A 26,609-nucleotide genomic window follows, 5' to 3' on the forward strand; every position below is an offset into this window, starting at 1 on the left:
TGAAGAAATTTAGGTTCAGAGAGGCTGAGCCGTCGGAACAAGGCCACCCAGCCCATTGGTGGCAGAGTGGGAAGCTAGGGCCAAATTCCGCCCTGAGGCGCGGAGGCTTTGGAGCAGGAGGACAACTTGGATTTGAATTCTCTCACCACCTGGTCTGTCGTCATATTATCCCCAGCACGTCACCGGACTTCTTTGAGTCTGTTTCTTCACCTCAGAAGTGGGGGTGCACCCTCCATGGGATGCTGGGTGAGTAGCTGTTAACACAGTTTTAGGCAAGTGGGAAGTGCTCAGTGTGTCACTGTGACACCGTGCTGCCTTGTAGAGCCTCTGTGCTCTCAGCCTTCTCACCCCGCGCGCTTGCCCGCCGGAAGCTGATTCTGGCTGCCTGGTGTTTCCCTGAGGGCCATGCACACCTGGAAGCAAGGCCTTTGCCTGACCTCTGCCGGCCAGTCTCCTGCCTCTTGGGCGTTTGCAATCACAGAAGGGTGCACAAGCAGCTCCCTGCACTGGATTCTGGTTTTTCTCTATGACATGCTTACAGTTTTTCCATCTTAAGGGCATCTCTGTCCTGTTCTGGAATGATCAGCGACGTCTGCTTGTCTTGGCACTTGAGGATCTGATAACTGTTCACTCCTACCCAGGTTACCCATCCCCAGTGCTCACAGCATGCAACCACCACTCTCTCTCTGCTGGGGGTATTTCCCAGACCACACCACGGTCCCCGATGTCTGGAAAACCTGGGCTCTAACTAGAGCCATCTCCTCGTCCACCTGCCGTGGTGCTTAAGACCCACCATTATAAAGGTAAGGTGTCTTCTGCTGAAATGCAGCTATCTGTAGAATGTGCAAACCGGGTTCTATCAACCATCCTCACCTTAGCAAGGGATATGCCTTTAAGTAATGGGCCACAGAGTGGGTGAGATGCCGGGCAGTTCTGAGGTTTTCCTGAGTGAGTGAGGCAATCTCAGCCGTCTCCAGAGCCTTACCCCTGACCTTTCCCTAAAGTTGCCACAAATCTGGGGATTGAGGGCAATATCAGGGACCATATGCATAGAGAATACAGTTAAAGAGGGGGGATAAAACCAAACATATTGAAATGTTATTATCTCCTGTTGGAAGTATCAGTATATGTGTATATTCATGTTATGGATATCTGTTTATATCATTTTGCTTAGATCTAGCTCATCCTTTCTACAGGCTAAAGAATATTCCATTATATGGTTTTATCACAATTTATTTAAGTAAATGTACATGTGTATTTTACACAGATATATAAATTTCCTCCCAAAATTTCACTGTTACAAATCATGTAGCAAAATTTTACAAATGAAATGTAGGGTCAAGGACTATGCTCTTCAATAGATAGTAGGTAATTGCCTTCCAAAAGGGTTGTATCAATTTCTACTAGAATGGGGCCCAAATTTATACAATGAATGGATGAGGGAACTATTTTCCCACTCAGCAACCTATTTTTAGTCCAATAGGGAATATTCTGCTTTGATATATATTCTATCATAAGGAGACTTGACCAAAAAAAGAGAGTCTTTTATATAAATTTGTAGGCCATTTGCATTTCTTTTTTTTGTGAATTGCCTACATAAAATTGGACTCATTTTCAGATGAATGCTTATATTTTCATTGTTTATTTGCAGGCACTTTCAACATATATTGATGTTTATCCTTTTTCAGATGTATATTTTGTAAATGTTTTCCCTTAAGCTTGCACTTGTTTTAACATGGAGAAACTTTAAATTTGTATGGCGTCATATTTGTCAATTCCCCTTTCAGTGGGTCCTGGGCTTTTTGTAACTTTGTTTTTCAAGGGAAAGGCATTTACTTACTTACTTATTGACTTACTAATTTTTTATTATATTTTTTCCAATGGCCAGTTATCCCCCCATACTCTCTTCCACCTCTGCCCACCCCTGTCCCCTCTGCAACATTTTTTAAAAAGGTTTTCTTTATCTCTAAATCATCATAATTCTCTTACATTTCCTTCTAGTAGTTTCACATTTTTTTATTTTACATTTAAAATTTCAATCCACTGACATTTTTTTTTATGGGTGGAGTGAAATAGAAATCTATGTATGCATATGTATGTATCCTATGTATGAGTCATCTTTCTATCTTTCTGTCATCAGTCTTTCCAACAGATAGCCAATTTTTCCAACACTCTTTATTAAATAGACGATCTATTCCCTATTGATTTGAAAAGCTACTTTCCACTCACTCAATTATCATATGTAATAGGTGTTCTCTGTGCTCCATTTTGTTATACCGATCTATGCCTTTTCTTTGCTGGTACCATGCTCTCTCTCTTTCCTTGAAGATGAGAAAGGAACAAGGAGAGCTTGTGAATATCTTTCCCCAGGCACATATGTAAGTGGGCCGAGAGGCATATGCTAACACGTCACAAACAGACCCTGTGTGACCAGCAATCTGCTCTGCAAGTCCTAGGCTCCCCTTTCGGCTCATGGCTCTGCCTTCTTGAGCCCCCACCTTGGCTCCCTGGGTCCCTGGGCCTTAGCTGTCCCTCTAGGAGACATTGCAGGTTTTGCTCTATTCTGACCAAACCTGGACCAGGTTCTTTGAATTATTTTAGACTAATGTAAATTTCAGCATTCGGAGCTTGTTCTCAAGTTTGCTTCAGTAGTCCTTTATGTGTTTTCACTATCCTTGCACATTTGTTTCCCAAGTGACCTTAATTATCAACTTGTTAAATTAAAATAACTATTAGGACTCTGATTGAAATCGCACTATATTAATGAGTTCATTTGGGGAAGAGTAAAGAAATATACAGTGTGTGTCTTCACATCCAAAAATATCATTCTAGGTCTTTTGAACATGCCTTTTAGTACATCTTCATAGAAAATGCTTGCATTTTTCTTGTGAAATGTATTTTTAGATGAGTTATAATTGCTGTGGATATTTTGAATCTGGTTCTGCTTTCCACTATATATTTTTTACTATATTTTACAACTGATTTCTGCTTATATAAAGTTAAGCCATCACATTTAAAAATATTTACGCCCAGAATGCAGGAGGGAAAATCCTTTCCTGTGGAGGCAGTGGGGAGGGGACGGCTGGGGAGGGGACGGCTGGGGATGGGGAGCGGCTGCGCTGGGAGAGCCACAGTGGACTTCTGCTCTTCTCCCACCTTGGCGGGCTGGCTCTGTGACAAAGTGAGCCTTCCTCCAGGATGAATTTTTATGTTCCTTGAGCCCTGAATGGTGCTGAGTCAGCACGTCAGCTTGCTCAGTGACTTTAGTCTCCAGGCACCTGTGAGATTTGTATCTCCCTTTCCCAGGCTTCTCCTAAGTGCTCAGAGATGGAGTCTTCATGGTCTTACAGGTGGGCCAGAATCACTAGGTCTATATGCATCACACAGCTCAGCACTTAATGTGTGTTATGTGGTCTCTCTCGGAGTGGTGCTGTCCAGCCTGTGGCCCGCGAGCCGCATAGGGCCCAGGATGGCTGTGAATGCGGCCCAACACAAGACCGTAAATTTACTTACATGAGATTATGAGATTTTTTTTTTGTGATTACGTGTCACAACGTATTTAATGTATGGCCCAAGACAACTCTTCTTCTTCCAGTGTGGCCCAGAGATGCCAAAAGGTTGGACACCCTTATGGCAAGAGATTTTTGGATATTTCTTATAACATCAGATACTTTCAGGAGTTCTGGGATAGAGAATTTGCCAGCTGATCATACCCCATGTTGCTGATTCTCTGAGAAAATTGGTGCAAAATCACACTGACATGGGTCAGACAAGACCATTGCTGGTAAAGGAAGTCCCAAGGTCAGTATTTCCAAGCCTAGGTATCCTCCATCCCTGGCTTTGGGGTAGGCACAGCACCTGGTGGGATTCAAGTCATGTACAGAGCCTTCACAATTAATATGGGAAACTGTCTAACAAGTTGTACAATTTGGTTTAATGGGATGTCTGATGAGTGACACATGGTTGTTTGTCAACTAAAAATATCTTGAAGACCTTCAAGCAAACCAAGGGAGACCTCTCTCGTGTTGCGTCTCACAGACAGCTGCGCCCTGCCCTGGGTACACATAATTGCTGAAACCGATCTGGGAGGGCTGGAAGTGTTGATGCTGTTGTATTAATTTGCTCCATAAATCACCACATGAACTTGACAGCCCTTTAAAATCTTTATCATCCTGTATTTATTCTTCGTATCCTGAAGGAGCCTCATCAGACTTCAATCCAAAGGCACTCATCTTCATTAAACAAATATTTATTGAGTGTTGATAGGTGTAGGGTCCAGGACTCATCTTCAAGGAGCTAATGGGGAAATAGACATGTAAGCAAAAAACTACATTTTAGTGTGATCAGGGCAGTGATAGAGTTAGGCGTTGATGTAGTGTTGCCACTAAGATTCATTTATTCATTCAACTAAGGCTAAGACTTGCTAAGATAGAGGTATGGCCTCAGCAGATACAGGACATGGTTTCTACTTCAGGGAGCTCAGTCTAGGAGCAGGAAACAGAAGTAGCAACAGATTATAAGTTAATATAAGCTATGGAGATCTGCAGTGGGTAGGGTAGGGCAGGCCAGAGCAAGGTGGGGCGGGGGGTCGCGTCATGTAGGGGAATCAGGAAAGACTTCATTAGTGAAGTGGTGCTTAAGCTAAGTCTTGACAGATGGGCCAGTTTTATACACTGGGCAGGCAGGGAAGAACATTCAGTGGTGGGCATGGCATGTGCAAAGGCCTTTGTTCGGGGGTGGGATGGGAGAGAACGTGTTGTTTAGGACTGGGAAGTAGTGTAGCATGGACTGAGAGTGGTGGGACGGGGCCTTGGTGACAGTGGAGGCCAGAGAATCAAGTGGACGTCACATACTGGTCGTCTTAAATACCCAGCCAAGGAGCTAAATGTTTCCCCAAAACCTCAGTCATAGGTAAGTCCCAGCATTGCTCTTTCTCAGCTTTCTCTCTTGAGAAATGTCAGCTCTAATTGTTTACATGCTATCAAACACAATGTAAAGTCTCAGGCTTGGGAATGCTGTGAAACAGTAAGCTTTGAGTTAAGTTTGGTTGCCTGTTTACAAGTTCTGAGGATCTCATGCTCAACATAGTGACTGTGGTTAATAATGTGCTATTGCATACTTGAGAGTTGCTGAGAGTATGTATTAAGTGTTAACACACCCACACACACATTCACAATTAACTATGTGAGGTAATGGATGTGTTAACAGTCTTGATCTTGGTTATCATTCTACGTGTATATGTATATTAAAGCATAACATTATACACATTCAATATATACTATTATATATGAATTATTCCTCAATAAAGTTGAACAAGAAGAGCTACTTCTCGGAGGCTGTGACTCAGGAGCTGACACTTGGAGGAGGAGCACTGGATGGGGACCTCTCCAGGGAGCAGGACTAGCAAAGCCTGGGGCACAGAGGCAACTCAGTGCGTTCCTCCACGTGAGAGCTCAGTGGGGCTGGGGTGATGCGGGCCATCTCTGAAGTCAGATGCCATCCTCGCTCGGTGTTTGTGGACAGGAGAAGTGACAAAATAGGATGAGGCCTGGCCTAAGAGGACACTTACCAGCTGTTCAACCCCAGAGACTGACCTCAATTTTCCCATGTGCCCGGTGGGAACTCCAGCCCTCCTGCTTATCCTCAAGGCACCGTGGATGGGAAAGTGCTTAGAAAAGTAGTACAGGCTCTACCATATTGTTATGGAGTCCCCACCACCCTCACCTCAGAGACTCATCTGTGGGGGCGAAGTGAGGTAAAGTGGATGTGCTTCCGGCCTCCACGCTGAAGGATAATGGTTAATTAAAAAGATGTAAGTTTTTCTTCTGCAGCACACAATAGCGTTTGGGGAAGCGGCTGGGCTGGCTGTCCCCAGCTGCACATAAACACCCCACCGGAAGCTGCAGACAAAGAGCTGATTATGACAGTGACACGGGGCTGTTAGTGCTGAGCTGCCAGACACAGGAACAAGTGGGAATAAAAGAGAAATTGGCGAGTCGCCAGGAAAAGGCCTCTTTGCACCTCTCAGAAATTCTCTGGGCAGCACGGTAGCGAAGGAACTTGGATGGGGTGAGGAACAGGGCTGGGGACAGGGGTGTTTCAACCATAGATCCAGGCAGTCTCTGGCCCTGGGGGGACTTGAGGATGCATTTATAATATTTCCAGGTCAGGGAATAGGTGGGGGCTTGTGTAACAATTGAACTTTGGAATTAGCATTTGAGGTATGTTAAGGGTTAAATTATGTTCCTGCCCCCAAATATATGTTGATATCCTAACACCTGATACTTCACAATGTGACCTTATTTGGAAATAGTGTCTTTACAGAGATAATCATATTAAAACGAGGTCATTAGGGTGGGCCCTCATCCAATAGGACTGATGTCCCCATGAAAAGGGGACATTTGGACACAAAGACAGACATCGACAGAGGTAAGATGGTGTGAAGACACACGGTCGGGGGGGGGGGGGAAGACAGCCATGGGACTGGGGAGATGCAACTGCAAGCCAAGGGGCGCTAGGGTGGCCGGCAAACACCGGGAGCGAGGAGAGACAAGGAGGGATTCTCCTGTAGCGCCGTCAGGGAGCATGGCCCACCATGCCCCAATTTTGGATTTCCGGTCTCCAGAACTATGAGATCATGAATTGCTTAAAGCCACCCAGGTTTTGGTACTTTTTTAGAGCAACCTCAGGAAATGAATACAAGAAGCTTACAATGAGGGACATTTAGCCTCTCAGACCTCTGCAATAAGAATAAGGCATTTATATATATATGTACAATTTTATTTTTTTCACTCTCATCTAAGGACATTTTTTCATTGCTTTTAGAGAGAGAGAGAGAAAGGGGACAGGTAGAGAGAGAAATATCAATGTGACAGAGAAACATTGATTGGTTGTCTTTTCGTATGTGCCCTGACTGGCATTTCGTATGCGACCTTTCAGTCTACGGGACGACACTCCAACCAACTGAGCCGCTCCAGCCAAGGTGGCGTAATATTTTTGATACAGATACAGGGGCCCTGTCCTTTCATTTTAATACATCCTGTGTGCCCATTCTGTCCAGGTCTGTAGAAAGGGAAACCTCCCAGTGGCAAGTCAAAGCATCTGCTTTACACAAAAAGCAGACCCAGACTAAATGTCAGCTGTGCTACTCACAAGCAGTGTGACCCAGGGCACATGACGTCCTCAAGTCTCAGTTCCTATATGTGTAAGAGGAGGATCAAAACATCTCCCTCGGATGTGTGGGCATTGGTTGAGAACATGCGTGTGAAGTGCTCAGCACTGGTCAACAGGTCAGCCAGAGGAAGTGCTGAAAAAAGCTGTGATTGGTGATGATGAATATTTTCCTCTCCAGCAGCTGTTGTCTTCAGCTGCAGGCATGTAATGGCTTGATGATCACAGAATGTGGGAGAAGATGCTCAAGGCGCCAGAGTTGAACTTCCATGGCTGAAACCCTGGAGAATGGACGAGCTCGTCACTGACACTGTCCCATCTCTCTCTCACCTGACCCAAAGGCCTGGGTGTTTTTGCTGACTCCAGGCTTTTTCTAACCTCTGTAGTCTGAACTCTGCCTGCTCTGGGCTGAGGATCTTTTTCTCCTAATTCTCTTTCCCTTTTTTTCCATTGAATCTCTCAATCCTTCATTATAGTTCATGTAAAGGGGGAGCCTAAGTTAGGAAAGCAATCTGATTTTAAAAGCTTATACAGAAATGTGAATAAATGATAGTTTGTAGTATTCCCCAGGGGTTTACCATTTTTTAAAAAAGAGTTGGTTACCTTCATCCTGGGCTGCATGTGGCCCATGGGCTGCAGGTTGGACACCTCTGCAAAGGTTCTTGGGAAAAAGGACTAATGTCATTCAAAGAAGCTTGATGGGGTGGATGTGGGAAATGGTTCTGTCATCTGGATTTGGAGGGCTGTCCCTGCTATAGACTGAATGTTTGTGTCTCCCCTCCACATGAGGCACTGCAAAGCAGGAGGTGGGCTCTCACCATGCACCTGATCCGCTGGCACCTTGCTCTTGGACTTCTAGCCTTCAGAACTGTAAGAAATAGATTTTGATTGTTTATAAGACATGCAGCCTATGGTACTTTGTTATAGCAGCCTGAACAGACTAAGATAGTATTCCTTTCTCCTAAATGAACCCCAGAAGAAAAGAAGATAATGTGTCAGCAATGTAACACTTTATTTTTGAACAGCTGCCACTATGGTTTCTCCTATGCCAAGCCACTGGCTTGGCCTAGTTTTCCATCTTTATAGGGTAGAAAGGTTGTTTGAATTAACCAAAGCAGCTTGGCTGGCTTACTCACTGTTCCCAGAACCTGACTTACTCATTCCCACTGCCGTGGCGCTGTTCCCTATGCCTTTTCTTTCTCCTGGTCTCACCATTTTAACTTTAACTAGGTCAACTCTAAGCAGGACCCATGACCGGAAAATAGGGGAAACTATTTCAGTTATTGTCTTAAAACAGCAATAAAAGAGAATTCTGCCAGAGGCTAACTCTGGATTTGGCTTCACTATTCCCAGATTTTCTGACTTTTCAACTACTAGTCCCTCCATCTGGAATGTCTTTTGATCACTTTGACCTCCTGGTCAATTCCTACGGATCTACAGGTGAGCCTACTCACCTGTAACCCCTTCTCTGAAGCCTTCCATGCAGTATCTCTACCAAGGTGCTTGTCATGTTGTATTGTTCATAGATCTCTCTCCCCCTGGCAGAAGCGTCCAACCTTTCGACGTCTCTGGGCCACACTGGAAGAAGAAGAAGAGTTGTCTTGGGCCACACATTAAATACATTGTGACATGTAATCACAAAAAAAATCTCATAAAGTTTTAAGTAAAATTTACAGTTTTGTGTTGGGCCACATTCATAGCCATCCTGGGCTGCATGTGGCCTGCAGGCCGCAGGTTGGACACCCCTGCAGAGGTTCTTGGGAAAAAGGACTAATGTTATTCAAAGGCCCTGGCTTGTAGTTGGGATCAATAATTGATGCACAAGTGAGTGGATAAATGGACAAAAAGAGGCGGGAAGGAATGGATGGACGGATGGGTGAATGAATGGAGGCAGGGGGTAATTTTCGCATTTAGCCTCTGTTTCAGTTGGGGATGGAATTCACCTACAAGTTTGTGTTACCTTTTAATGTTCAACACCTATTGATACAGGGCTGCTCATAACCAGCATGAATGACATAGATGATAGATAGATGAAGTAGATGAAATTGAGACGGGGGTGGGGTGGAGAGAGATCTGCTAAGGTGTAAGTAACTGGGAATCTGCGAACTTCCCTGATGCATTTCGTAAATAGAATTTATTAACTGCAGAGATCAGCTGTGGGTGGTGTGGGAGATGTTTTCAAGGGCTGTGTTTAGGGAACAGTGCCCCTTCGTTTTGCTGCTGTCAGGTTCTGAGCTCACGCACCTGCTCCCACTTCCTGCTCTGGGCCTGGACTGCTCACATCTCTGAGGCCTGCTTACTCCTTCCTGCCTTGATTTCCTGGCTGGATCTGACTCTTTTTCTAATTCAATCTGGCTTAGTGTCTGCTAGACCTCCAGCTTTGCAGGCGCTTGCCACAGAAACAGAGGGCGCAGAGAAAGGTCCCCACTCATGTAGGGTTCAGAGCCAGGCGACCTGCCCTGGCTACCGGCTGGGATGTTTGCGATGCGCTGCTCTGTCGCTGCTAAGCTCACACCAGCTTTCAGATGGACACCCCCGTGCGGCCTTCTTTATGTGTCCTTGCTTTCTTTCTCTGTTCAAGGTGAGTTGTGATTGAGGCTGGAGAGGAAGGTTGAATTTACTCCATTGTCTGGAAAGAGAGCTGACCAGCAACAGGCTTTTATAAAATCCATGGTTCTTTAAGGACAGAGCTCTGTTGTGTCAGGGGTCCTTAAGATCCATTTTACATAAAACATTGATCTGCCTTTGTTGGAAGGGCAAGGGGGTGGTCTTTGCCCTGAGGATTAACTGTATTTGGAGGCAACTCCCCCACCCCCCATGTATAAAAGGATCCAAAAGAAAACCTCAGGCTAAATTGACTCTCCAAATCTGGGGGAGATATATATATATTTATATTTATATTTATATTTATATTTATATTTATATTTATATTTATATTTTAAATCCTCACCTGTGGATATGTTTTCATTGATTTTAGAAAGAGAGGAAAGGAGACCTGGGATTGAACCCACAACCTTTTTGGTGCTTAGGATGATTGCTTCAACTGCCTGCACCCAGCCAGGGCGAACCTGAGATATTTCCATTCATGTTAGAGAGACTGAGATAACTCTGTAGACATAAAAATATTTAACACACTTGGCAACCTTTGGCCAGGCCATCAATTTACCTCCTGGGGTCTTAGTTTTTTTTTTCCCCTCCCTGCAATTGCGTGACAATTATACTGCCATACTTATTTCACAGAGCTATGTGAATCAAATAAGTTCATATAAATTGTAAAATGTTAAACAAATGCTAAGGTTTGATGGTCATTATTATAAACATAGTGCCAACCATCCATCTCAGAACAAAGAATCTGCAAAGTGACCTGGAGAATTAATGGGACCAGTGACATTTATCCTCCGACATCCGTCTCTCCTCAGTTGTCCGTGTCTCAGTGTCTGGGATGAGATGTAAAGAGGGGCGGGCCGGTGGTAGAGCTGAAATTAATTGCTCTTCTCGGTGTAGGCATTTCTGGCTGAGGCATTGTGGGGACTGCTAAGGCACGTTATTGGAAGTGGAAGCTCCTAAGCCTTGTGAGGAGAGAAATACTGGCATTCAAGACCTTCCAGTGTCCGCCCGGGAGCCCCCACCCTCCACTTTCCACCTTTACAATCATAGTTTTGTCTTCTCTAGACTTACCTTTCTGCTACATCCAGGTAAGTCCTCATCCTTCCTGGAACCTGTCTTGTCCCTTCTGCATATCTAGGCTCACACCTTTCCTTTTTCAAGGAGTGAGCAATTCTGCCAAGTCTAAGATTTTATCCCAGGAACTCCTAACTCCTGACCTCTACCCATTCTCCCTTCTGTGATGTCTAGGAGGAAAATCTGTTCCCAGGACAATGAATAAAGGAGAAGCAAAGCTGTTAGATTGTATATGGGGGTTTAACCCCACGAATGAAAATGGAGTTACAGTGCACCAGGCTAGACACTGTGAAGGACATTCTTTCAATAATCCAAGTGGATTCTAGGGTCATGCTCTACCCATGTGCCTTTAGACCAGACCCAGCCTCAGCAGGGGCGCCTTGCTGAGAGGAAAGACTGTGCTCGGAGGCCCCTCAGAGAAGGTCTGAGAGCATGAGCACCCCAGAGAAGGCCCCATTTCTGGGGTGGGGCTGTCCCAGGCTGTCCACCACCCGCTTGTTGGTCTGGGGTGGCACCTGAGTCTGGTGCCCTGAAGGAGGTGGGAGACAGCCTCAGAGTGGACAGAGGCAGAGGGGACAGAAAACCAAGGCCCTTCCCACGTGCTCTGCTGCAGGTCTTGCTACTCTGCTGTGTGGAAGACAGAGCTAGAATAGATGAGGCCATGTTCGTATACATTTGAGGCTACTCCCAGCCCGTAAAGACTTTCTCCCGACTTCTAACCCTTTTTAAGGTACAAAACTAAGCTTTTTATTTAAAACAAGATAAGATATCACAAATCACTCATGTAAAAATACCCTGACAAATACAATGAACATAACAAACTCAGAAAAATAAGATCGTTTTATTTTCTTGACATGTCGCTAATATTTCTCTCCTATAATCTTCAGCTGTGTACTGTCATTGCCTCTTCATATGACAAAGAATTTATAATAATTTCCCACAGAGAGAGGATAATTCCATCTTTCCTCTAGCATGAGTGATTGAAATGTATTTATGATTAATGCTTTAGAACAGTTTTGGTTTATTTTTCAGCTGTACCACTCTTTTTTTTGGCCATAGTATGTACTATCTAGGAATGTTGTCATATTTGGGAAAGCATCCATCAGGTTTTTTACACATGGGATCTCGTACTGATTCAGAACATTCAGATTGTCTTTTATGCAGTTGTTCATCTTTTTAAAAATATTTTTATTGAGATATAATTCAGATACCATAAAATTCATCCCTTTAAAGTATGTAATCGACAAATTGTGCAACCGTCAACACTGCCTAATTCCAGAACATTTTTATCATTCTCAAAAGAAACTGTGTTGATTAACAGTCACTTCACATTTCTCTGTCCCCCTAGTCCCCTAGCAACCACTAGTCTACTTTCTGTCTCTATGGATTTGTCCATCCTGAACATTTTGCATAAATGGAATCATAGTTTATGTGGCCTTTTGTGTCTGACTTTTTCCACTTAGCATTAATGATGTCAAGTTTCATCCATGGTATAGCGTCTCTGTACTTTGTTCCTTTACATGGCCGAATACTTTTCCATTGGGTCACTATACCATGTTTTGTTTATCCATTCATTGAGTTGATGGACATTCGGATTGTTTCCACAGTTTGGCTATTATGAGTAATGCTGCCATGAATATTCCTGTATAATTTCTTTTGTGCACATGTTTTCATCTCTCTTGGGTCAATACTTAGGCGTGTAACAACTGGTCCACATGATATAGCTCTGTATTTAACTTGACCACAAGACTTTCTTAAACATGATTGGCAATGATATCTCTTCTGGAAGACAAGTTAAGGTTGGGGGTGGGTGTGGGAGGGGAATGCGGAGCACCCAACTCAGGCCTTCCAGTGTCTCTCTCCTTGCCTAGAGCTATAGAAGGACATATCAAGAAAATAAACAAATTTATGGGTTGCTTTTTTAAAAAGTAGAAAATGAAGGTAATTTTGTTTAGTCCCATGAGGGAAGCTGCATTGTTACTATTTTAGCTACTTATTGTAGTGCTGAAGAGTGGGCTGTGGACCTGGCCGCACGGTTTGGCACCCCAGCTCCACCACTAACAAGTTGTGGGCCTCGACTAAGCTATGTGACCTCTCAGTGCTTGGTGTCAGCATCCGCACAATAAGGCACTCTCATGACGACCTTCCCCGTGGAGCTCTTGTCCTCACAGGGTAAAGCATGTAACCCATTTACAGGGTAACAATTTTGTTGGCCTTCGGTAGAAATGAAAGCATGTTGGTGACGATGGCTGCATACCTGTGGCCACTAAGCTGTTAATTTTGGGGGCATGTTTGAGAAATGGCTGGCAAGAAATGGCACATGAATATATGAGCCTAATTCAATCAGCAGCCCTGACTTCAGCACAGAGCCTGGCCAGAGCTGGTCAACAGTGAGCATGGCTTGACATGAACCTCAATAAATATTTGAAGATTCTTGGTTGATTTGTCCATGAAATGCAGCATGTGGCAGTGTGAGGGACTTTTCTGAGGCTTCTGTTGTGAAACCTTCTGGTGTGTCTGGAGGCCTTGCTTGTCCTCCTCTGAGACCCCTGTCTTCTGGAGAGCCTCTGAACGCTGACATTTGCCAATGTAGACTTCACTCAGAGCAAAGAAATTGGATCAGCTACCTGTGCCCCATTACTGTTGCCAAAAAGAAAAAGTCTACCAATTTTTACCTGCCACAAAAATGACATTTTTTTACTTTCTAGTAAGTAGAATGTATGAAATATTTGGAGGTCAGAGGAAAAGTGGCGAAACCCTAGGAAATCTGTGTTATCTGTCTATTCTTTTCTCTTTTCTTCATTTCTCTTCCCTTTCCTTCTTCCCTCCCTCCCTTCTTTCCTTCCTTCTTTCATCTATCTATCTATCTATCTATATCTATCTATCTATCTATCTATCTATCTATCTATCTATCTATCTATCTATCATCTTTTATCATTTCTCCTTATTATCCAGGCCTTTTCTATTTGCTATTCATTCATTCAGCTGTCTAACTTACCCACCCACCAGAATTAACCAACACTTGCTCTGTGTCAGGTTCCATTCAGGGAGATGGAATGAGAGGTAAGTAGGCAACACACAGGAGGACACGTAATTGCAACACAATGTGAGAGATGCAGAAATAAAATTCTGAAAAACATAGTGGAAGAATCTAGAGATGAGGTGGCATTGGGTTTGAATTATAAGTAGAAGCTTAACAATAAAAAAGGTGGAGGAGGTGGTACCAGGTCGGGGGGAACTTGGTTTTCAGAGACACAGAGGCATCCTTGGGGCAGAGGGTGTGAGGCAGGGATTCCTGGGAGATGAGTTTGGACCAGGGTCTTGAATTCTGTTTGGATTTTATACTATAGTTTTGATAAACTAGAGATGTAGTTTGAGCAGGTCAGTGACTATATTTTCAAAAGGTCCCTCTGACAGTTGAGTATAGAGGACTAGTTGATGAGGGTGGTAGAGGGAAGAGACTGGGATAACGGTTAAAAACTCATTTACTCATTCAGCCTCTAATCAATAAGCAATTTACTTCTGTTTCACAAGCCTTTGTAGATAATCTGGGCCATGATCCAGGTTTGATGTCACATGAAACACATGGGAATGTACCTGTATTTTATTTAATTTATTTGTTTATGCTGCCCAGTAGACTTTACTTTATCATATTTCCTTCCTAGAACAATCAAGGCCCTGGGTTGTTGATATTTTTCTCTAGAGCCCTCCCCGCCACTGCCCCCCCCCCACTCCCATCTTGCTCACATGCAGACACTTAAAACACATGTCACAGAGACAGCCCATTAAAATATGACTTGATTTTATATGGCTTCAGACACAAAAAAAGATCACTCTGTGTTTTATTTTTCATTTGAGCCCTCCTATCAAGTTGTAGCTCTTTCTTGTGGCCAGTAGGTCTGGGAGGTGAGTGCTCCTGTTTTCCCCCAACTCGCCCATTAGATGGAAAGGAGCGGCTGCTGTAAGTGAGGGGGTTGGCCCAGTGCTGGGAGGGGAGGGCGGGGTGGGGGACATGGGCAGAAATCCCCCTCTGAGGCTGAAGCACGTCATTTGCTGAGTGGGTCAGAGGCCCTGGCCCTCCCCTGGTCATCCGAGTGTACTTGCACCCTAGAGGCCTGGCCCTCGGCGCACTCCCGAGGCTTCTCCACAGCCAGATCCAGTATCGTGCAAGAGCAGCCATCATCTTCTGTTCAGATTCCATGTGCAGCCCAGGAGGAGAACGTCCTGGGGTGAGCCGCCAAGGCGGAGCAGCTCGAGATGCTTCGAGTGCTCAGAGCCCCTCAGCTGTAGGAAGAGATAAATGTGCATCATTGGTCATGGAGGGAAACAAATCTTCCGAGGGCGCTTATCGATTCCTTTCTGCATTCCGGACAGTTTGCGTGGCCTTCCAAGAATGCAATATCGGCAGCAGGCCTGGCAGAAACTTAGCTGCTCCCTGAGTTCCGGAAGGGTGGAGGGCCATCCACATTGCATTTAGATCTCTGCAGTTGCATAGGCTTAGTTCCTTCAGGTGAGCACAGCATTTCAACAGCAGTACTAGCTGATTTTGTTGGAAGCCTAGTAGGGGACAGTCATTGTTTTAATCACTTTACTTGCTCTATGAGACAGATGATGTTACTGTCCTCATTTTACACATAGGAAAATGGGGAGCCAGAGAAGTTAAGCAACTTGACCAATAATAACTAACACTTACAGTGTTCTTTGCATGTATCAGATACTTTCAGCTCTCTATGCACCAGGTTCTTCACATTACCTTTAATCTCCCATGATGTAGGCACTATTATTATTTACATTTTTGTTTATGAGGAAACTCGGGTTCAGATAGGTCAAGTAGCTCATTCAAAATTACAGAGATGATGTACAACAGGCTTGGTCAGTCCCTTAGCCAGGATTGGCTCAGTTTTAACCATCCTGCTATCCTCTTTCTCTGGATATATTTTGGCAGAATAACTTGGTTATTTGTGGGCTTAGATGTGTTGCTGAATTTTTTCCCTTCAAAGCTTAGATGAATTGCCTAAAATGATTATTATGCTATGTTCATAATTTATTTCCTTTTCTGAAGGCAGTCTGGAGAAACTTAAAATATATCAGGCTGAACACTAAATGAGATTTCTACAACCTTTTTGTGGAATGTAATCTGCAACATCTATTAAAACAAATAACACACTTGTCTTTTTTATTCACCACTTTGGGAAATTCTCCCATAGAAACAAAAGCACCCAGGGAGATTAGGTATATGATTAAGGAAGTTTTTGCAGCATTGTTTATAATGACAAAAACTGGGGAGAGCCTGACAGCCCATCACGGGGGAGGAGAGGAGTGGGTAAATCGTGGTTCGTCCATACAATGGAAGGTTGTGCAGCTGAGACCGGAGGACAGTTAGGTGACGGGGCAAGCAGCTGAAACATGGGCCCAGGAAACGCTTGTTTTTAAAAAACTAAACAAGGGGTCTAGGCCGTTAACATTCATTACATGAGGGCATGAAGGTAATGCAAGGAGAAGAATGAAGTTGGGAGCCCTTTCTGTGTTGTTTCACAAGACGTGGTGAGCACATAGTCCTTTTAAAAACCTTTGCCCTGGTGGGGTAGCTCAGTTGGTTAGAGCATCTTCACTGTATGTCATGGTTGCAGGTTTGATCCCCAGCCAGGGCACATACCAGAGTCAACCAAGGAATGCATCAATAAGTGGAACAACAAACCGATCTCTCTCTCTCTCTCTCATATCAATAAGAAGAACAACTTTAAAAAATTGAGGTATAATTTACATAGTGGATGTTCAGTTCAGTATGGGTGTGCACAGTAATATGTTAATGGTACAGTCTGATTAGTTTTGACAAATGCTTACATCCATGTAATCCACGCCCCTATCAAGATATGGAGCCCTTCCATCACCCCAGAAATCTGCTTGTGTCCCTCTAGTCATTTCCTGTTACTCCCTCTACCAGAAGCAACCACTACTCTGACTTTTCTCCCCATAACTTTGCTTTTCTGGTTCTAGAGCTTTATGTAAATGGACTGTATAGTGTGTGCTCTTTTATGTGTGGCCTCTTTTCCTCAATACAGTGTTTTTGAGATTTACTTTGGTATCAGTAGTTGTGTTCCTTTTTATTACTGTGTAGCATTCCATTGTATGACTGTAACAGTTTGTTTATCCGTTCTCCTATTGATTGACATTTGGGTTGGCTCTTATGAATAAACTGTATGAACATTCTTTAACAAGTTTCTTTTTTTGGACAAATGTTTTCGTTTCTCTTGGATAAATACCTGGAAGGAGAATTGCTGGGTCAAAGAGTAGACATATGCTTAACTTTATAAGAAACTAGCAAAGAACTTCCAAACATTTTGCACTCCCATCAGCAATATGTGAGAGTTCAGATTGCGTGTATTGCAGTTTATCGTTATAGTTTTAATTTACATTTTCCTAACGACTCATAATGTTGAGCACTTTTTCACATCCTTATTTAAATGCAGCCTGCATGATTCCAGATATGTGCAACCTGACATCAATACCACACTTCCTTAATTTCTGTTGCTTTGTAGTAAGTTTTGAAATAAGTAGTTTGTCCTTCAGTTCTTTTCATTTCACAATTGTTTTGTTCTGGCTGTCATTGAAGTTTTGGTTATAGTTCTCGCGCATATTTTGTTAAATTTATCCATAAGTATTTCATGGGTTTTTTGGATGCTGTTATAAACAGTGCTTTTAAAACTTCAATTTCCAATTGCTTGTTGCTAGAGAATGGAAATACAACCGATTATTGTATGTAGAGCCTGTGTATTCTTGCAGCCTTGCTAAGCTCAGTTTTCGGTTCTATTATTATTTTTTTTTTTGTAGCTCCCTTGGGATCTTCTATATATATGATTATATTACCTGCAAATAAAGAGGTTTTTTTCTTCTTTTCCAGTCTGTATATGCTTTTATTCTTTTCCTGGCAGGACATCCAGTAAAATGTTGAGGTGGTGAGAGAAGCCATCTTTGCCTTGTTCTCCATCACGAGGAGAAAGTATTCAGTTTTTTAACATTAGGGATGATATTAGCTGAAAGTTTACTCATGATACCCTTTATCAGATTGCGGAAGGTTCATTTACATTTGCTGAGCGTTTTTATTATGAATAAGTATTGGATTTTTTCAGATACTTTTTCTGTATCTATTGGGAGGTTCATATGTTGTTTCTCCTTAATGTTAATATGCTGAATTACATGGATTACATGAAGTGATCTTGGAATCCTGGAATGAATCCTTTGTGATGATGTATTATTCTACACACACACACACACACACACACACACACATACACACATTCAATCATTCAATTTGCTAACATTTTATTAAGGACTTTAGTATGTGTGTTCATGGATGTTGTTTTGTTGTTTTCTTTTCTTGTAATTTCCCCTTGGTGTGGTTTTAGTGTCATAGTTGTGTTGGTCTTGTAAAATGAGTTTGGCAGAGTTTTTTCTCTGTTTTCTGGAAGAGCTGATGTAGATTTGATGTTTTCTTTCCTTAAAGATTTTATGTAATTCAGCAGTGAAACACAGGCCTGGGGTTGTCTTTGTGGGAAGGCTTTCCAATCATAAATTCAATTTTCAAAATAGAATTAAGGCTATTTATATTTATTTTCTATTTCTTGCATCAGTTTTGGTAGTTTGTATCTTTCAAGAAATTTGTCAATTTTACTAATTATAATGTTTAGTGGCATAAAATTGTTTATACTGTTCCCTTATTATCCTTTTACTGTTGTAATATAGTTAGTGGTGTCCTCTATTTCATTTCTGATATTGATAAATTTTCTTGTTGCATGGTAATTTTTTTCATTTGTTAATTTGCCATTTATCTTTTTGTTTATATTTAAAGTGAATCCTTGTAAACTGTATATAACTGGATTTTGCCTTAAAAATCTAATCTGAAGAATCTTTGTCTTTGCATTTAACCTGATTAATTATATGGTTGTATTTAAGCTTGCTATCTTTCCATTCATTTTCTATTTACCTCCTTTGTTCTTTTTTTTCCTTTCCTGTTCCCTTTTGGGTTAATTAGGTATTTTTTGATATTACATTTAAACTTTTGTATTGGATTTTTAACTATATCTATTCACTAACATTATATCACTTACAAAATAATCACTTAAGAACCTTGTAGTTATGTGTATACATGTCCCTCCTATTCTTATGCTATTGTTTTCACACGTTTGCTTTCACATATGTTTCATTTCCTGAAATACATTGTTGTTAGTTTTCCAAAACAGTCAGTTTTAGATAAATTTTAGATAAATTAAGAAATGAGAAAAAAGTCTTTTATATTTAACCACATAGTTGCTATTTCTGGTGATTGTAATTCCTTAATGTAGATCTGAGTTTTCATCTGGTCTAATTTTCTTTAGCTTAAATAGCTTGCTTTTTTTAAAAAAAGATCTTATTTATTTTTTGAGAGAGGGGAAGGGAGGGAGAGAGGGAGAGAAACGTCAATGTGTGGTTGCCTCTGGCAGGCTCCCAACCAGGGACTTGGCCTGCAACCCAGGCATGTGCCCTGACTGGGAATTGAACTGGCAACCCTTTGGTTCACAGGCTGGTGCTCAACCCACTGAGCCACGCAAGCCAGGGCTTGAATAGCTTTCTAAAGAAAAATAAAAATCGGAGTTCAAGTCAATTGGTGGCAAAGTTTCTTAATTTTGTTTATTTAAAAATGTTTATTTTATTTTATTTTATTTTGAAAGATACTTTCACCAGATTTAGAATTGCAGCTGACAGGTTTACTCTATTTTTTTTCCCACTTTAAAGATGTTACATTATTTTCTGGTTTGCATTGTTGCTTCTGAGGATTCGATGATACGCCATGTCATTTCCTTCTTTGTAATGTGTCTGCCTACAGTTAGGCTCCTTTAAAGATTATTCTCTTTCTCTTTATTTTTTTTTTTAGCTGATTGTGATGTGTTTAGGTACAGCTTCCATTAAGTTTATCCTGCTTTTTTGTTGAGCATCTTTGATCTGTGGACTGGTATTTTTCATTAATTTGGAAATCTTTAGCATTGCTGTTTTTTAGGGGGTTTTTTTTGAACCCAATCTCTCTCCTTTCTTTTGGCCTTCTAATTATTTATTCCATAGGCCACTGAGGCTTTGCTCATTTAAAAAAATTAATAGATGGAGCAGTTTTAGATTGAAAGAAAAATTGAGTGGAAAGTACAGAGAGTTCAATTCCCCTTTACTCATACCTTCCAGCTTCTGCTATTTTTAACATCTTGCATCAGAATAGGACACTTGTTACAACTGATGAACGTACATTGATGTGTCACCCAAAGACTATACTTTACATTAGGTTTCACTCTTTCTGTTGTACATTCCATGGTGTTTGACAAATGTATAATGTGTATCCACTATTACAGTATCAGACAGGACAGTTTCTCCATCTCCCAAATTCACTGTGTTCCACCTATTCATCCAGCCCTCTCTCCCTACAAACCCCTGCAAACACTGATCTTTTTACTGTCTCCACAGTTTTGCCTTTTTCAGAATGTCATGTAGTTGGAAGCATACAAAATGTAGCCTTTTCAGATTGCTTTCTTTCACTTAGCAATATGCATTTTGGTTCCTCTACATTTCTTTTTCTCCTTCTCCTTCTCCTTCTCCATCCTTTTCCTCTTCCTCTTCCTCCCCCCACTCCTCCTTCTCCTTCTTCCTCCCTTTTCTTCCTTCTCCCTTCTTTCTTCTTCTTCTTTTTTTTTGGGGGGGGGTAGAGAATAAAGTTTTGATTCCCCTTCCAAGAAAAGAGAGGGAGGGGCATGGTGTGGAGAGATACACCAGCCTTAAGAAATTACTGTTTAAAAAAAAAAAGATTTTATTTATTATTTTTAGAGAGAGGGGGAGGAAGAGAGAAAGAGGGGAGAGAAACATCAATGTGGTTTCCTCTTGAGTGCCCCGCACTGGGTACCTGGCCTGCAACCCAGGCTTGTGCCCTGACTGGGAATCGAACTAGCGTCCCTAAGCTCCTCTATGTCTTTTCATGGCTTTATAGTTTTTAGTACTACTCCACTGTGTGGCTGTATAATGATTTCTTTATCCATTGTCCACTCACCTATTGGAGGATATCTTTGTTGCTTCCAAGTTTTGACAGTTATGAGTAAAGTTCCTCTAAAATTCAAGTGCAGGTTTTTGTGTGAACCTAACTTTTCAACTCATTTGGGTAAATACCAATGAGCTTGACTAGTGGGTCATATGGTAAAAATATGTTTAATTTTGTTAGAAACTGCCAAACTGTCTTCCAAAGCAGCTATTATCAGTTTGCATTCCGACCAGGAATGAATGAGGGATCCTTTTGCTCCAGAACCTTGTCAGAGTTTGGTGTTGTGTTTTGGATTTTGCCGTTCTGATAGGTATATTGTGGAATCTCATTGTCATTTTAACTCGCAGTTCCCTAATGACGTATGATGTTGAGCATCTTTTTCTATATTCATTTGCCATTTGTCTTTCTTCTTTGGTGAGCTATCTTTTCAGATCTTTTGCCCATTTTTAAGTTGGGCTGTTTGTTTTCTTACTGTTGAGTTTTAAGAGTCCTTTGTATATTTTGGATATCTGTTCTTTGTTAGATATGGCTTGCAGTGATTTTCTCCAGTATTTGTTTCATCAGGAGCCTGTGGGAAATGTGGGACAACTAAAGTGGACGTCTGTGTTAGCTCTGACTGCTGAGCCACGTCTCCAGCAGGAGACCCTGGCCGGGTGGATGGTGGCGGTGATTATAGAGGATTAGAGGTCGAGTTCCCAGACCCTAGCCATCATGCACAATCTCCGCTGACCCTGAGACGTGGCCCCAAAATTCAGAAGGTCAGAGCCTGATAAGGAGGGCCCAGGAGAGGTAAGGGGCAAAGGTGGGAGCCAGTGGTGGGGGGCCCAAGTCTCTGCTGAGAATAGGGCTGGACATTTGATATTTATCCCTGGTAATTTGACACTGCCATGGCACGCCATCCCAGAAGGGCACACACAGCAGACTTTCTGCTTGGAATTCTGCTTGGCGATAGGATAATACAGACATTGAAATTGGACTCTCCCAACTCTAATTTAGGAAATCAAAACTTATTCAAGACTGATCTTCCTGGGACAGGACATGGAAATACCAGAGGCTTCTCTCCTAGGTGGAACTCCGCTGAGTCCCCAACTTCAGCCCGAGAGAGGTCTCCGTCTTCGTGGCTGGGCTGGTGGAAAGGGCCTCCCCAGCGTCAGGAAAGCTTCGCCTGGCTCCCGAGTCGCAGCCCACTGGGCTGCCAGTGGGAGTCCTGGGATTGCGGTGGGAAGGGGGCTCTTTGAGCTTGAGCCTCCCAGTGTCTGGGCCCCTGCTCCTCAAATTGAGAAGATTTTCTTTGACCAGGAACCTCCTTGATGACTGATTACCTTGCCTCCCTCGCAGACGCAGCTCTGCAGCTTCTGGTAAATTATTTTTAGGAAGCAAAAAGCGGGCAGATGGAGTCCACCAAGTTGATCTCTGGGAATGGTTTCTTCAGATTTCTTAATTAAGAAGATGAGGCAGTTAAATTAGAAATAGCTCTTGGAGATTTCCCATCCTGAGTCTCTGGCTTTGAAAGGTGGCGGTAAATGCAGGCCCTGGATTTAGGCCTCGGGGTGCAGGAGGACTCCTTCCATCACAACAGACTGTCTCTTGGTGAAGTTTGAAACAACAACAACAGCAGCAACAACAGCAACAACAAAAGGGTTTCTTTCAAAACAGTGGCCCTATGGGAAAGAGGGGGTGCAGAGATGAAGAACAATTGCTGCTGAGTGACTTTAGCGGAGGAAATGGAGCAGGAGAAGCACAGTTAGGGACTGTCACCACCCGCCCAGCACTGCGGCAGGCAGTGGTCGGTTCTGCCAGCGAAGAAATTTTAAATGGGGGCTTTTAGGGACATCCGAACTAGAGTCTCACCATGACATTTTGTTTGCTTGGAGATACTGCTGTGGTGCTTTGGTAAGTGTTCAAGATAAAGCAACATTTGGATTATCACATTCCCAAATCATGACTAAGAAGATTCAGGCTGCCCAAATAAAGGGATGTTTACTGGCCTATTTAAATACTGGCCTCCAAATGCAATTAAACTGCCGAATCGGTCATTTTCTCAATGCTGACATCTCAGGCGTGACTAACACCTTCTTTCCCCAATCAGAACACACTAAAAGAAAGAAGACAACAAACAAAACAAAACAACAAGGATATTTTTAAACGCACCTCTCAGAGTTTGAACTCTGCATGTTTTACTATAGTCTGTAGCGAGGTTAGAAATCAGGCTGAGAAAGCCATGCATTTCATTTTACAACGTTGGTGGAAAGCTGATCGGAATCCTGGCAAAGGCAGCAGGCAGCGCTTATTCCTGAAGTGAGGTGGGAAAGTCCTAGGTACACGCTTGGAGAGTCGTAGTTCAGAAGTAGAGGGACCAGGACTGATCTTGGATTCTCTGGCTCCTGGACTTGCATTATACCAGGCTTTACCGCCAAGAGCAAGGTCTCTGGCCACACAGGCATTTGGTGGCTGTTGGTTTTTCCACAGCCACCGAGGCCAGCAGCCACAGAGCTGGAGAGGAGTGTGTGCGTGCTCCCTTGTTGTTCAGGTCCAGGGGATGGGGAGATGAGCATAAGTAATGGGCCTCCAATCCTGTGGCTGTGGCTCTGCGATGACTCTAGAAACAGCAGAACATGGTGAGAGTCCACTGGGCTCAAAGAGCCTTGGTGTGGACTCATCTCTGAGCTGGCCTCCCTGGAAAGATGACCAACTGGTGGGTTTGATTTCAGCAGGAGGCGAAAGGAAGGGCAGACTGTTCACTGGGCTAGTCTCATAAAAGGAGTTGGATATTGGCAGAAATCTCACATTCTGACTGCAGGACTGAGCTATTTATGTTGAAAACATTTGAATGACTTTTCCCCTCCTTCTTCCACAATGTAAGACAGGCACACTTCCAGGCCCGCCTCCGCACCCAGCTGGCCTCCAAACCTGCCCGGTGCTCTCTCTGCCTAAACTGTACGGGGCCCGGCTGAGTAAGTACCCCAGCAGAGCTCTGTGAACACTCAAGTTTAATATGCACTTGACCTCTTTGTCTTTCAGAAATGAAATTTATTGAGTTTGGATTCCAGCGCCCCTGGGCCCCCACTAACATCTAATTAACCAGACCACACTTTGACTTCAAAAGTGCAGGAGAAAATGAGAACTGTATTATGATGTTCTCTCTGCAGGAACCTCAAAGGAGGGGCTGGGGAGCTGAGCCAGGGTCTTTTGAAGTATCTGAGTTGGTGGTCTGCGGTTCTGCTAGAATGCAAGATAAGCAGGTCAGCCCTCCTTTGTGGCTGACTGTTTTTCCCCCAATAAAGAGCGATTATCTTTTCTTTTGTTGTCATTGACCCTTCTTGGACTGAATTTCCCAGGCTCTGAATCCGAGCTTCTCTGATGCATCAGCAGATACGGGGATAGCCAAAGGTATGTCCCCCACTCCCAAGTAGCCCTAAATCCCTGCCATGGAAACCACTCCTTTATCATCAGGGAACTACATCTAGAAAGCCATGAAAATATATCTTCAGAGACAGGGTAATGCATTAATCCACACCAAGCAGAACCACAGCTTATTGGAGTAGAGTTTGAGAACCGCAGATTTAGTTCAATTCCCTGTTTTCAGGCTGCAAAGGTAGAAGGATAAGGAAAGGAAGGCACAAATGGACATTTGTGTGAAGCAACTACGAATAACAGCGGAAGCCACGCAGGCCGTTCCTCTTCTTCTGGGGGTGCTAACGTGGCCGGATGCTGAGCGTGGGTCAGCCTTGGAGACGGGGTAGTCCCTGGGGCGGGGCAGAAGCGCCTTCATGGAGGCAGTGCTGGGCAGCCGGGGCGAACCCTGCAGGGCTCACCTTGGCGGAGGATGGCCAGTTGGCCAAGCACAGTGGCTTGACCGAGCGGGTTGATTTTAGGTCATGCTGGTTTCCACAGAGGCCCCATCTGGCAGGTGCAATAAGGCAGGAGTGGGGGTGGGAGCACGAGCATAGGGCCATGGTGGTTTTGGAGATTTAAATAACATTATAACCATAGGTCACTTAACCCAGTGGCTGGCATACAGTATGTGCTCGATAAAGGGCATCATTCTTTAATGTTGTTATTATCAAATAATGTGAATGAGAGGAAAGGGCACATCTCAGAGCCTAGGTGAGGGGAACTAAGGGCGGGGGGAGATAACTTAGGACAGGGCAGAGGTCAAGGACTCAGAGAAAGTAGAGGTGATTCCAGGGTGAACCCCAAGGCACAGGCTGTCCTGGGAAGAGGGGGGAAGAGGTGTAGGGACAGGTGGCCTTCGGTTTGCCTCTAACAAGCTCCACGTGGTCAGGAACCTTTTCTCACTTGTTCGTGGGTGTAGCCAGGGCATGTAGCACAGTTCTTGGCACATGATAGGAGCTTATAGCAAACATTGATGCCCTGCCCACATCTCCTAGCACTTACTATTGTAAGGCCACTTGGCCAACTTTCCTCCTGCCAGTTTCTACATTTCTTTGCCTGGGGACTTGCTTTTGTTGCTGAAACCTACTTTTCCTCACTAAACTGGGGAAATGTGGAAAAGCATTGACCAATCAACCAAGGGTGGTGTGTGTAAACGCTCCAGATCCCTCCCCTTGCTTCAGGGATAAGCCTGAGACACAGGCTCTGCACTGAGTCTCGGAGGTCGCCACAGGGGGATTGCGGCAGTGCCTCTTTAACTTGTGCACTGCTCTCCAGCGGTTTTCTTGGCCTCTTAAACAGACACTGGCTCTTCAATTCTTATCTGAGGGGTCTGTTTCTGGGACAATCCAAACTTAGGCAGTGCTCACGAGCTCGTTGTTCAGTAATAAATTAAATGCATGAGCTGGACCCAGCCGGTGTCACCGCAGCTGTGCTTTATCACTTGTCATGGTGTTCCTGAAGTCCCCTGCACACAGGCAGTGAACGAGGCATCTGTGGACTCAGAAACACCCCCTTCTTCCAAATGCCCCATAAACTCCAGGCTTGGTTCCCAGCCTTTTCCTTTGTTTTTGTTACTTCTTTTTCTGGCGTGATCCAAAGGGAAAGAAGAGCTTTTCTGCTGTTGAGCCCCCAACCTTGGCCATTACACTTGGCGACTCGTCTCGCGCCAAGACTTTCCTTTCACTACCTTCTTCAGAGCCGGCCTCTCTCCATCTTTCATCCTTAATGATTCTTTAATGGAATCAGTCAAGAAACACATCAGATATTTGTAGCTTTATCTCTAAGAAAGGCTGAGAAGATGGGATAACAGTGCCTGTCATGCAAAACAAAAAGAGCTACGTGTAGAAAGACGATCAGAGTAAAAAGATAGAATCTGGGTGTCCAGGGAGTCTAAGCTGCTGCTGGGCCCTGCCTCGGAGAGATTTGTTAAACAGTCTCCAGGTCTTGTACAATCAGATGACAATGTTAATTTGCAAATCGGAAGGGGGATGGTGACAGCATGTAATTTATGTCTTCAGTAAGTGGCTCACGCCCAGTGTCAGAATGGACCCATTGCCATTCAATCTTGCCCCTGGTTTTTACATTTTTGCATTTATATTGGGGATGTAAGGGACAAAATAGAGCTTGTGACAGGCCAGGTTGTTGTCAGCTTCATTCTCAGATTGCCGATTGTGCTGTTTTTTTGATATGATAATTTCTCAACTTTGTATTTGTTTCTTGTTTCTCATGGCAAATTGGACAATGTTGGGGCTGTCTCTGGAGCATCCCTCCTCATGCATTTGCAGAGGGAAGGAGCAGGTAATTTACCAGT

The sequence above is a fragment of the Pteronotus mesoamericanus genome, unplaced genomic scaffold (genome assembly GCF_021234165.1).
Source record: "Pteronotus mesoamericanus isolate MK-2021 breed Mesoamerican mustached bat unplaced genomic scaffold, CSHL_Meso_final contig_52, whole genome shotgun sequence".
NCBI lineage: Eukaryota > Metazoa > Chordata > Mammalia > Chiroptera > Mormoopidae > Pteronotus > Pteronotus mesoamericanus.